The sequence below is a fragment of the Neolamprologus multifasciatus genome, chromosome 12 (genome assembly GCF_963576455.1).
Source record: "Neolamprologus multifasciatus chromosome 12, fNeoMul1.2, whole genome shotgun sequence".
In the NCBI taxonomy this organism is placed as follows: Eukaryota; Metazoa; Chordata; class Actinopteri; order Cichliformes; family Cichlidae; genus Neolamprologus; species Neolamprologus multifasciatus.
In genome coordinates, this window is record NC_140450.1 from 5,062,082 (window position 1) to 5,074,640 (window position 12,559).

Here is a 12,559-nt window from a genome sequence, read left to right on the forward strand (position 1 = left end):
AAAGAAAATATCACACGATTGCCACATTTATGCGTCTGTTTTCAAGTCCTACATGTTTACAAAGAGGTTGTTTTCAGAAAAGTGACATTACTTAGAAGTTTCTTTCTAATAATAAGTATCATGTAAAAGCTTTACATTTTAAAAACGGTACAAAATGATTATTCTTACATTTGGTTTCTGCAGAGTAAATAAAGATGGCCACGACTATTCTTGTTTTTTTCCTTCTGTTCTTGCTCCCCACCTTTCTGTCCCAAAAGCGGCAGCAGTCGGGTTCAATCTATTATTCAGTGAGGTTTCTCTGCGGCATGCAAACAGAGCATCAATAATGGAACCAGCAGCTAATGAGTCACAGAATACTGCAGGAGCATAATCTATGGGCCACAATGGAAGATATGGACCATGTGTGGACAAAAATCAGTCACTGTGAGAAGTGTGCAAGGAGCTGAAACTAACAAGGCTCTCTGCTCTGCTCATTGGGAGGACTCCTTTGTAGCTGCACCACACAGGCGACTGGTTTCTGTGGTGTTCAGCTGTACAGAGCCTCTAGAAAGTAATCCTGCTAATCAATCACTAAAATAATGTGACAACACGGCAAATGGATTTTTTCTCTGCATTGAGTTTATGGTCATAACAGCTCTTTGTCATGTGGGTCTGCTGTTCTGTACTGTAAACAAAAATAAGAAGAAAACAGAAAAACTAATCCTGGAGTGACTGTTTACACAGGTTCAAACAGGGACGCTAATCTGAGGTTCCCAAAACAGATGCCATCCTCGTCCTGTCGGTGAAAATCACAAATGTGAGTAGAGACATGATTTTTTTAATAAATAAAGAGAAACTTGGGTGTAAAACTTAAACAAAATCAAAGAAAGTTAATGTTATAATCTAGAGGTGGGAATCACCATACATCCCACGATACGATATTATCACAATACTTAACGCACAATAAGATATTATTGCAATTTTCAAAAATATTTTGCGATATATTTTATCTAATATCAAAGTCTCACACTCAGTCTTTCTTTCATTTCAGTTTTATTGTTGACAAACTGAACGGTTTGTATCACAGTCTAGTCCAACTTAACTGAATCAACCATCTGGTACAATTATAGCTATTCTGAACTATGCAGTTTATGAAAACTATGCAGCTCCTTCAGCAACTGAAGAATTTGAAAGTAAATTAAAACAAAATATAATTTTACATTAAATAAAAAAGTTTTAAACTTAATTAAAATAAAACAGGTCTTAAATTAAAATAAGTAAACTGTCATGTTTATTGCTGCCATAAAAAAAGTTAAACACATTTGGACAGTGAAGGAATGTCAGGATTCTTGCTCAGAAAAAGGATCAACATGCTCTGAAGTCAGAGCACAAAAACCTTTTTTGTAACAAAATATCGATTTCTGCTGTCCCTGTATCGATACATTATTAGCAAACAAAATATCACCATACCACACAGTATCGATTTTTTCCCCACCCCTATTATAATCCCACATGTGATTGAAACCTAGTGAATGTTGTAGTACATGATGTTTAACTTCTAAAAAAAAACCAATATGCATTCAACTGCTCACTATAAAATAATTGTTTTCCCCCTAAATTACACCTATTAATTAATTAATATTAATATTAAATTAGTTGTGACACAATTGTAAGTAAAGTGGTAGGTATATATTTGCATATACTTACCACCAATGATGCACGAACACCCACTAACAGTGCAACAGGTACAAACACACATCAGTCGAGTAAATTCATCCTGCTGTGCTGATCTGTATTTACTAAAATGGAGCCAACACACCTTCAACTGTTACCATATAAGAGTGAAAATTTCTGTTGCTTCGGGCGGTTACTGGCTTTTCCTGAATGATAGATATTTTTATTCAGCGTATCTGAGATACAGGTTGGTTACAGTGCTGCTGTCTTTAGATGAGATAAAGCAGTTAAAGCTCCTGCACAGTGTTACCGGCTCTGGTTCTGTGGTTTCATTAATATTTCAGGTTCAGGTCTTCCTGCTGCTGCAGAGGAAGTCGAGACATCAGTTCTTGGTCGAATAGTGTGAAATCTGTTTTTAATAATTTCAGTTTTCTTTCCATTGACTGACTGCTTTTTTTTCACTGGGGTGTATGAACATGAACTTTAACCATTTTATTCTGTTTGTGCTTGGACAATTTATCAGAATGAGCACAGATGTTTTTTGTGCATATTCAAACAAAAGCTGTTGGGCATCATGTTAGCCATCTTCAGTGGTATTAGCTGCCTCCACGTTTGCAGTTGTGTCCTCAGTGAATAAAGCAGAGAAATGCTGCTGAATTAAATAACTTTGGCTTGAAAATGAGCCAAAGTCCAAAGAGACAGCAAGAATTGTACTCCACACAACGCTAATTTGTAGAAATTATGAGAATACATTGTTAATTATACATTAGTAATAAATTTCTAAATAAGACACCTGGTTAAGCTTCTTGCAGAAATACACTTGGCATCAGTACTGTGACTCACAGTGTTATTGAAATGGTCCCAGCCTGATAGATCTGGGTGCTTTTACAGGGCCTCGGGGTAGAGTTTCTGACTGTATTACCAACCTGGCACTCTTTATTGTGTGAGTTGGCACATAGACCATCAAACACCAATTCTACTCTTGCACATGTCCGTTGGACCGTGTTTGGAGTGTAAATCAACAAAAGATTAGATGTAGACGTGTCAGGAAATCAAATCTAGTAGTTCATACATAGATTCTGTTTGTAGCTCGAACAAAGACGCACTGATGAATCAGTTTGGCACTTTTGATTCAAAAATTATGTTAAATATCTGGAGTCAGTCGTCTCATGGTTTATGTTTTGATAGGAAAATGTGAAATTACTTTTTTTCTCCTCTGGCTGCCTTCACATGAAAGGGGATGTAGATGTGTTCTTCATTCTTCTGCACAGCATGGATCAACCCTATAACCCTGTCATAGATAGATATGGGGACAACTGATCAACCGGGATCTGCAAGAGCAAACGAGACCCCAGCTGCAGAACGTAAATTCATGATCATCACAAATGCACAGAGTGGGTAAAAAAACAATATTATCTTAAGGTATACAACTGTTGCGGGAGCTTGATTCGCATAGCTGGCAGTATGTCGGACTTCCGGTGGGTGATGGACTCTGCCAGGGCTGCCGTTTGTTACTGATTCTGTTCATAATTTTTATGGACAGAATTTCTAGGTGAGGCCAAGTGTTTGAAGGCTTTCACTTTGGTGGTCTCAGAATCTCATCTCTGCTTTTCGCGGATGGTGTGGTTCTGTTGGCTTCATTGGGTGAAGGCCTCCAGTTCGCACTGGAACAGTTCCAAGCTGTGTGTGAAGTGGTGGGAATGAGCAGCACCTTCAAATCTGAGGCCATGGTCCTCAGCTGAAAAAGGGTGGAGTGCCCACTCTGGGTCAGGGATGAGCTCCTGCACCAAGTGGAGGAGTTAAAGTAAGTAAGAAGTAAGATTGGTGCTGCGGCTGCAGGGATGCAGATGATGTTGGCTGGATTAATTTGAGTAATTATTCAGCTTGCTGGTTAAGCTTGTTGGCATTAGCTGATAGCTTACCACTTTACCTGCTGCTTCTTAACTCAGATAAAACTGAGGTCATTGTACTCGGCGCTGAAAAGCTTAGAAATATGGTATCTAACCAGATTCTTACTCTGGATGGCATTACCTTGGCCTCCAGTAACACTGTGAGGAACCTTGGAGTCATTTTTGACCAGGATATGTCCTTCAACGCACATATTAAACAAATATGTAAGACTGCGTTCTTCCATTTGCGCAACATCTCTAAAATTAGAAATATCCTGTCTCAGAGTGACGCTGAAAAACTAGTTCATGCATTTATTACTTCCAGGCTAGACTACTGCAATTCATTATTATCAGGATGTCCAAAAAACTCACTGAAAAGCCTTCAGTTAATCCAAAATGCTGCAGCAAGAGTCCTGACAGGGACTAGAAAGAGAGAGCATATTTCTCCTGTTTTGGCTTCCCTTCATTGGCTTCCTGTTAAATCCAGAATTGAATTCAAAATCCTACTCCTCACATACAAGGTCTTAAATAATCAGGCCCCATCTTATCTTAATGACCTTGTAGTACCATATCACCCTATTAGAGCACTTCGCTCCCACTCTGCAGGCCTACTTGTTGTTCCTAGAGTATTTAAAAGTAGAATGGGAGGCAGAGCCTTCAGTTTTCAGGCCCCTCTTCTGTGGAACCAGCTTCCAGTTTGGATTCAGGAGACAGACACTATCTCTACTTTTAAGATTAGGCTTAAAACTTTCCTTTTTGCTAAAGCATATAGTTAGGGCTGGACCAGGTGACCCTGAATCCTCCCTTAGTTATGCTGCAATAGATGTAGGCTGCCGGGGGATTCCCATGATGCATTGAGTTTTTCCTTTCCAGTCACCTTTCTCACTCACTATGTATTAACAGACCTCTCTGTATTGAATCGTACCTGTTATTAATCTCTGTCTCTCTTCCACAGCATGTCTTTATCCTGTCTTCCTTCTCTCACCCCAACCGGTCGCAGCAGATGGCCGCCCCTCCCTGAGCCTGGTTCTGCCGGAGGTTTCTTCCTGTTAAAAGGGAGTTTTTCCTTCCCACTGTCGCCAAAGTGCTGCTCATAGGGGGTCATATGATTGTTGGGCTTTTCTCTGTATCTATGAAGCGCCTTGAGGCGACATTTGTTGTGATTTGGCGCTATATAAATAAAATTGAATTGAATTGAATTTACCGTTTCATCCAAATGTGCTCACATTTGGCTTCAAAAACACAGCTTTTTAAGGCGAATTCTTAAGTTGATGATTGAAAATGCACAGAAAATACAGCAGTTATGGTTCTTTGTACACTTTTGTAGATTTATCTGTAAAATTTGTGAATTGCTTTGTTTGTTAAAATAAAATATTATTGAGACATTATTTCAAAACACAGACGTTTCTACACGGTCCAAAATGTTTGAGCAGTGGTTTACAGGCATAAAAACTCTCCTCTGAGCTTCCTCCTGACTCTTTTTGTTTCGCATGTGTTATCGTTCATCTGCCTGAGGATGATGGTGGTTACACAGAGGTCAAAATCAATAACAATTCTACACTTTAAATGGATGTTTTCTGTTTATTACACAGCTCTTTTTTACGCTTCGCTATCCTTTAAGTCTTCTGTGTTTTACCAAAGACAGCTGCCTTCACTTCAGATCTGATTTTCTGTAACTTTTTTTATTTTTTTTTAACCAGGTTGCATAATTTTAGATCATCTCGTGATAAACATGCAGAACCATTTACTGCTGGCGGTTAAAACACAAGGTACCTTTTTGGAGAAGTGCCAGTGTGTTTGGCCGGAGGAGTCACTGAAGCTGTAACTAAAATAAGCTGAAAACACCCTGTGATAACGGCGTGTATGCAGCCCAATCTTTGCCTCGGACAATAACATGTTTTGTTCTCTTCATAATTAAACATTCACCGAATTTAAGGAGACAAAGCCGGCAGTGTTTCTGCAGCTGCAGCGCAGCTCAGTCGGACTGCTGGAGGTTTGCTGCCATCTTCTGTTTAATGAAGCCATGCACCATGTAATTTATGGGTTTGGTCAAATTTTATCACTTAATTTTTTCCAACATTTATAACATTTCATATCTTACAGGAAATATTCCAGATTTTAAGGGCTAAAACACACATTTAGTTTCTGTTAAAAACCAGATCAACTAAATCAGTTTTACTTCCACTCAAAGAATGACAACCTGAAACTAGAACAAGCTTTTTTTTGCTCACCATGTTTTACTCTTTAACCAGAGTATATATAGTCTATATCAGCGGTCCCCAACCCCCGGGCCTCGGACCGGTACCAGTCCGTGAGTCGTTTGGTACCGGGCCGCGAGAGTTGAGGCTCAGGTGTGAAATGTCTGGTTTTCAGGGTTTCTATCAGTTTTCAGCGTTATTTTGTTATTGTTTTTATCGTTAACTCTGTTTTCCTTGGTCTTTTCACGTGTGTTATGAATAAATTTTCTTTTTTTCGGTACCGGTACTAGTTTTATTTTGTTGTATTTATCCGCGACACCTTAAAGGCCGGTCCGTGAAAATATTGTCGGGCATAAACCGGTCCATGGCGCAAAAAAGGATGGGGACTGCTGGTCTATATAACTATATATAGTTTCAATAGCAAAATGAAACCAGTTTAATGTCTGCTATTGTGGGGAATACAAACAGGCACTGATAGCCTGGATATTGGTTTTATCTGTTTTATCTTGGAAGGCCTGGATCACAGAGGGTCTCGGGATTGACGCTTTTTTGTTGCTTCATTTCCTGTTCAGCTTGTCAGTGTTTCTGCTGGCAAACAACAGCATCCCTCCTTTAGCTGTAGTGCGTGACATCCAGTTGCTGTGACACTTAATTTCAGTGTTGCAAACTCAGATCATCCATGTGTCTTCATGTGGATTAAGATGGAGAGATACCTCACTGATACCACAGCAGAATAATACAAAGTAAAAATAGTAAAGTCTACAATAAACAAACAACAGCTGCATAATACAAAAATATCTTTGGGATCTTTTACCTGACAGGTGTGTTTACCTGTCACAGAGTGAAGAGTTATTATGCAGCTTTATAAAGCAGTGTTTCCCAACCACTGTGCAGCACATAGGTGTGCCATAGAATATTATCTGGTTCCACCTGATTAGTACTCTAAGCAATCGGCGTGAGTAATGGACAACGGTTACATTCTCTTCCACTAGAGGGCAGTACAACTACCTGCTCTAATTAAATGAGTTGCCAACTGCTAGTAAAACAGAAGAAGACCAAGAAGAAGGGATAGGCAGGAGGCACTTGTCTTAAAAACCACGATCCTCCTCAGCTATTCTCTCCTTTCTGAATTTCTTCTCTTTCCTCCTGTTAACTGTTTTTTTTTTGTTTGTTTCTGCTGCATTTCTACTGAACTTTTTTCTTTTTTTAACCATCTTCACTTTTTTCAGCTTTCTTCTTGCTGCTTCACATCTTTAGAAGAAAGAAAAAACCTTAGAAAACTTTAAGTCAGATAGACACAAATGAAGAAATGACCTCAACCTTCAAAAAGCCTCTCAGCTAAATGTTGTCTGACGACCAGCAGAGGAGGCTGTGGTCTCACAGTAAAACTCGCAGCAGCCTGCACCTTCAAAAAGTCCTGTGAGAAGATTTTTGAAGCTCAGTGTCTGATTTCATTCTGATCTCATGAAAAAAAATTGAAATAAAATATTATTGTATGACTGTTTTTTTTTTTTAAGATATATAACTATAGTTATCACTTAATTATGGGACAAAAACATATTTATTAGTATGTTTCGCAATAAAAAATCAGGGGTGTTGACAAAGGGACGCTGACTGCTGATGAACCGAACAATAAAAAACAGCACAAACACAGACACACTGATGCCATTAACTTGGTGCATATATATAATGTACAGTTTCTGTCTGCGAAATTATAGTTGAAGTGTGAAAGTTTAACCAACAACAGCAAGAATATTTCTATTATTATTAATATTAGAGCAAAATGTTTTACATTGTTCTTCATGCTCTGGGCCGATGTTTGAGGTGTTTGATTGGGTAAGAACATAAATAAGCAGTATACTTCCTTGCATCGTGGTCCTCAGTGCTCATATAAGATGACAAACTGCCATCAGTGAGGGTGGCATGTGCCCACGTTGCGTAATCCAACACCTTCTGGCTCCTCTCTCAAAGCTAAAAATACCAGCAGGATCTGGATCTCCATCTGATACCATCCTCACCGTCTGCATCTGCATGCTTCCACCTCACACTGAAAAAGAAAAAAAACCCCACCCATGTCTTACCACTGCTTTAATCTCACGCAGAGGTGTCGTACTGTGATTGTAGGTCGGCTGTAGGGGATCTCAGGGTGGCTGACGTTGAGGCTTTTCTGGTGGTTTTAAGAAGCAGCACTCAGACTGCTGACTGCAAATACCGGATGTAAACAGCACATGTCACACTGGACTGCATTAGTCTGTGCCATTCTTTAACACTCTATCCTCTGCTGCAAACAACAGAACCAGATGGTCGTGAAATACTTTAAAAATATGCCACCATCATTGCTCCAAATGCAGACAATTTTTCCCCTTCAAACTGGAGAATCTTCACCTTCCTGTGCACGGACACAAACTGGTACACGGGGAAGAAGCATGAGCTGCAAAAATGGAGGCAATAACGATTTATTGCATCACACCGTAAGTCATTGTGAAGTTATTCATTTTGGTCTTCATGGCCTCCCTCTGACTTGTTTTTTAATTTAATCTTTTTGCCAAAAAAGTTGCCACAATAAACAAAAACTGATATTATCAACCCTAATATTGTTTTTTTTATTATTATTTTCTAAATGTAGTTTTAGTTTTTTTTAGTTAACTTTTATAAGTGTACACAGATAGTTGATGATTTCTCTCTGCATATGTTTGCTGTCTGCGGTGAAATCGCAGTCACAGAGGTCAAGTTTTTTATTTTAATAGTCAAGAATTCAGATTTTCTGGACTTCTGGTTTCAGAAGTGCAAACCTGAAGAGAAACTCTTGACTCTTGACAACCTAGATCTTTTTCAGGGGTTTTATCCAGTGAAAATCCAGATTGTTGCTGTGACTTTTTTCTTTTTCTTTCCCTCAGTATCTTTACAACCATTTCTTAAACTGAGTTTTTCATCAGTTCAAGCTTTCATAACTTTCCACATGATCCCCTGATGAAAAACGGAGAAAAGCCTCAGAAGTATTACAGTTTTTATCAAAATGTGTTATGTGACGTGTGCAATTTCACTAAAGAGGGACAAAGTGCTGCCTTAGGGGAAATGAAAGTTTATTTAAAAGAGACATAAACATTTCAGACATGAATCAGCAGGTGAAAACATCAACACTTTGACTTTGATCGGTGATTGTAATAAAACTGAACGTTACCTCGACAGCAGTAACACTGGTTTTAATTCAGTGGAAAATTAAAATGTGTTAAGTCTGTTTTTAGTCTCCTGGCTGTCATGTAGCATCGAGGTGAGATGGAGGAAACATCGGTGGGATACTGGAGACCGAATAAGCATCCTGCAGAGTTACACTCTTTCTACACATTTTTTCTCATTAAGTGCTGCGGCTTTTTATACAAACAGCTGCTTTAAATGTCTTGTTTTGTGCTGCTATCTGATTCTCTCAGTGTGTAATCAGACATTTCTTTCACTCTTTTTCTTCTCTCAGATGTAATTAGCTCCGCAGCAGCTGAGCGTGACTTGGGGAGCGCTCGCCCTGATGAAAAAGAGGTTAGAAGCAAACAACTGGTACACATTTCTACAACTCCTTTTATCCCCTTTCTTCTATTCATGTTGCACTTTTAATCAATTTCTGTGTTTTGCTTTGGTGTCACAAATCACAAAAACATTTTTCATTTTGCACATTAAAGACAAGAAACCCGGATTGCAGAGAAGTATGGAAGTTCAAGAATGACAAAAAAAGGAGGAATTTCAATCCAAGATTTCAGTTTAGTTTAAGAGACTGCAGAACTCAGACGCAGTTATTAAGGTGTGTTTGCAGATGTGATCAGGTTAGGGTTGGTATAGGGAATTATGAAATGCTGTACATATGACTGAACACTCTGAGTTTGGACTTGTTCTCAAATGGATTACATAAGTGCCTCAGCTCTAAGTGCATAAAAAAGTAAATAATGAAATTAAAAAAAAGAACAAATGAATGAAAACAATATGTTTTAAAATGAATTTGAAAATAATTTCCAATTTCAAAATTAAAAAAAAAAATACATTTGAAAACAAAAAGTGCCTCCTTTGCTTAATGAAGGAGAAATGTGACAATATATAAATAAATAGGTAAATGAATGAATTAATCCAAAATGTGAAGAAAAGATACATTTGAATGGAAAAATAAACATAATAATAATTTTAAAAAGTGTAAATAAATGTATAAGCAAGTTAATTAAAAAATAATTTAGCATTGAAAAATTAAAAATAATGAACTTATTTGTACAATTAATAGTATTTAATTGGATTATTAATATAACATGTTAATATATTACATTTTTATCTTATATTTATATTTGAGACTCTTTTGTGGGGAAACTATATTAATAACTTATTAATACACTTGTTGAATGTGTGTCTGTGTTTGACTGAGAGCAGCAGATAAGTTGATAACACTAATAATCAGCAGCAAAGAGAAACAGGACAAAAGTTCACAATCTTACGTTATTTTGATCGGACAGATCGTCATCTGGTTACTTATCTGGTTGTTTCTTGTCAAATTGCAGCTTGGTTACAGTAACCATTACCCAACTCAAATGATTATTATTTTTGTTAGCCGTAAATAACTATTAATTGAAGATAATTAACTATCAATACACACTTTATTCATAGTGGTTATGATAAGGTGTTATTAAAAAAATCTTGAGAATTGTAAATACAGATGTTGACATGTAAAAGTTGCAAACTGTTAACCCTGCTTTATATAACGTCGTGAGATAATGAAGCAATTTCTACTCGCATTTTGACCCAGTGAGTAGTGCTGGCCTATCAGGTTTAAAATACACTGAATTTAATAAACTTGGTCACATTTTGTGGTTTTATACTTTTGTTGTTAATGAACTTCCATACAGCGACGGGTGGTAGGTTTGTTACCGTTTAACACTCTAAAGGCGTCGTTCATGATGTCACTCTCATGTCCAAAGCCAAAAGTAAATCTTCAAAGTTAAACTTAAACCTTAAAATTAATTCGGAATTAAATTATAAACTGAAAAATGAAATAAAAAAAACATCATTTTAATAATTCTTCATCTTTTGGATACATAATGCTGATAAATCATCTGCAGAAGAAGGAAAAATGTAGTACATGTTTTACATTCTACCAGAGACATTCAACACAACAATCTGGATATTACAATGAAAGCCACTGTGGATACAGTAGCTTTCATTGTAATATAATCTGTCAGAACATTGTTTCATCCCTTCTGCAGTTACACTGTAGAGAATTTCCACATCTCATAATCAGATCAAGTTTGCATTCTTGTTTTGTTTTTTATGGTTTGGATGTTCCTGAGTTGAATATTGCTTGAGACAGTTGTGCTTCCAGTCACCAGAAATGTAATATGATCTGCTGCTGCTTCAAGAAATGTTTCATTCTTTTAAATCAAACTGTTCTGATGCTGTAACTTACTTTTTAAAAAATGTCTCTCAGTTGTTTTTCCCACCAAATTTGCTAAATTGTCTTGAAGAGTTTTTTTTGCCCCAGAAACTGGTTAATTTAAGCATATTTTAGGTACCTCTTGACGTTAGCTAGTCACTGTTCTATTAACATCTGTAGCCCTGTGTGCCTCCATACATAGTTTCTGGTATACAGCTAAAACATGTTAATGAAGTGTCTATACGATAATGAGTATTTATAACCTAGGGCCGCAACAAGTAGTCTGTATTTGGATTGGATATTGGTCAGATGTGAGGTCATCTGTTAAATTCATTTCGACTCAGAGTCCACTTGCGATCAGCTGTGAGCTGCTACACTTCTTGGAAAGCTGATGTGTGTTGTAAGCACGAGTGATAACATTTCATTTACGCTTTTGTCTTTTGTTAGATATTTATTTGTTACATTTTATTTTACTCACATTTCGAGTCAAGCCGGATGATGCCATAGAAATGATTTCCCAGCCCTTGTTTCATTTAAACACTGATACCAGAGTGGTGCTGCTATTGACAAACACCTGAAGGTGTCATACTGGAAACGTGAACTGGAAAATGTTGGATTGTTGCATCCTTGCTACAATCATGTAGAACTGGAGCAGCTTCAGAGTGCTACTTTGCGCTTGACAGCTGCTCACATTGGTTTTAATGAGGAGCGCGGTGGCTCAGTGATTAGCACAGATGCAGCTGGTTTCAAACACGTGTTGGGTCTTTCTGTGCAGTTTGCATGTTTTGCTAGATTAATGCTCCCTGTATCGGCCTAAGAAACTCACTCTTCACTTCCCGGTTAAATAAAAGTTAAAAAGAAAAAACTGTAACTGAAGAACAATGGAAACTGTATTTCATCTGTGCTTATCAAAGTAAAGCTAACAACCTACAGCAAATCACTGACATAGATTTATTTGTTTTTTTCCTTCTTCTTTTTCAGTGGCTGGCACGCTAAATAAAAAGTATTTAATGCACACTAGCAATGTCTGGCACAATGATGGTGATGCCATTGGTAACATGCAAATTTAAATAAATATGTTTTGCCATGCACTGATTTTTGCTGCACCATGAAATGCATAAAATGTATTTAATACCAAATGAGCCAAAAAAAAGGCAAATTCTGTTTTGTTGATTGATTTTCTGTAGTATTTACTATAATGCACTGTAAACATATATATACATATATATTAGGGGTGCAACAATACTCGCATCGATATTGGACCGTTTGATACAGTTCTTTCGGTTCGATACGCATATGTATTGAACAATACAAAATTTTCAATTTATTTTATCAACTTTCCTTCTGACGATGCTGTCTGTGTTGAGCGCTCAGTGGATCTGCGCTCGACAGTGCAGCCTAGGCGGAGTAGTCGATCGCAG

The 12,559-nt window shown here is 37.5% G+C and overlaps 1 long non-coding RNA gene across 1 annotated transcript in view; it reads left to right on the plus strand.

Annotated features, from left to right (window-relative positions):
* LOC146506233 (uncharacterized) overlaps positions 1 to 12,352 on the plus strand; it is a 65,658-nt gene extending 53,306 nt beyond the window's left edge. The window contains exon 3 of the long non-coding RNA XR_014877341.1: positions 9,210 to 12,352. This is a non-coding gene — a long non-coding RNA (uncharacterized LOC146506233). The remainder of the gene's footprint in view (positions 1 to 9,209) is intronic.
* The last annotated feature ends 207 nt before the right edge of the window (positions 12,353 to 12,559 follow it).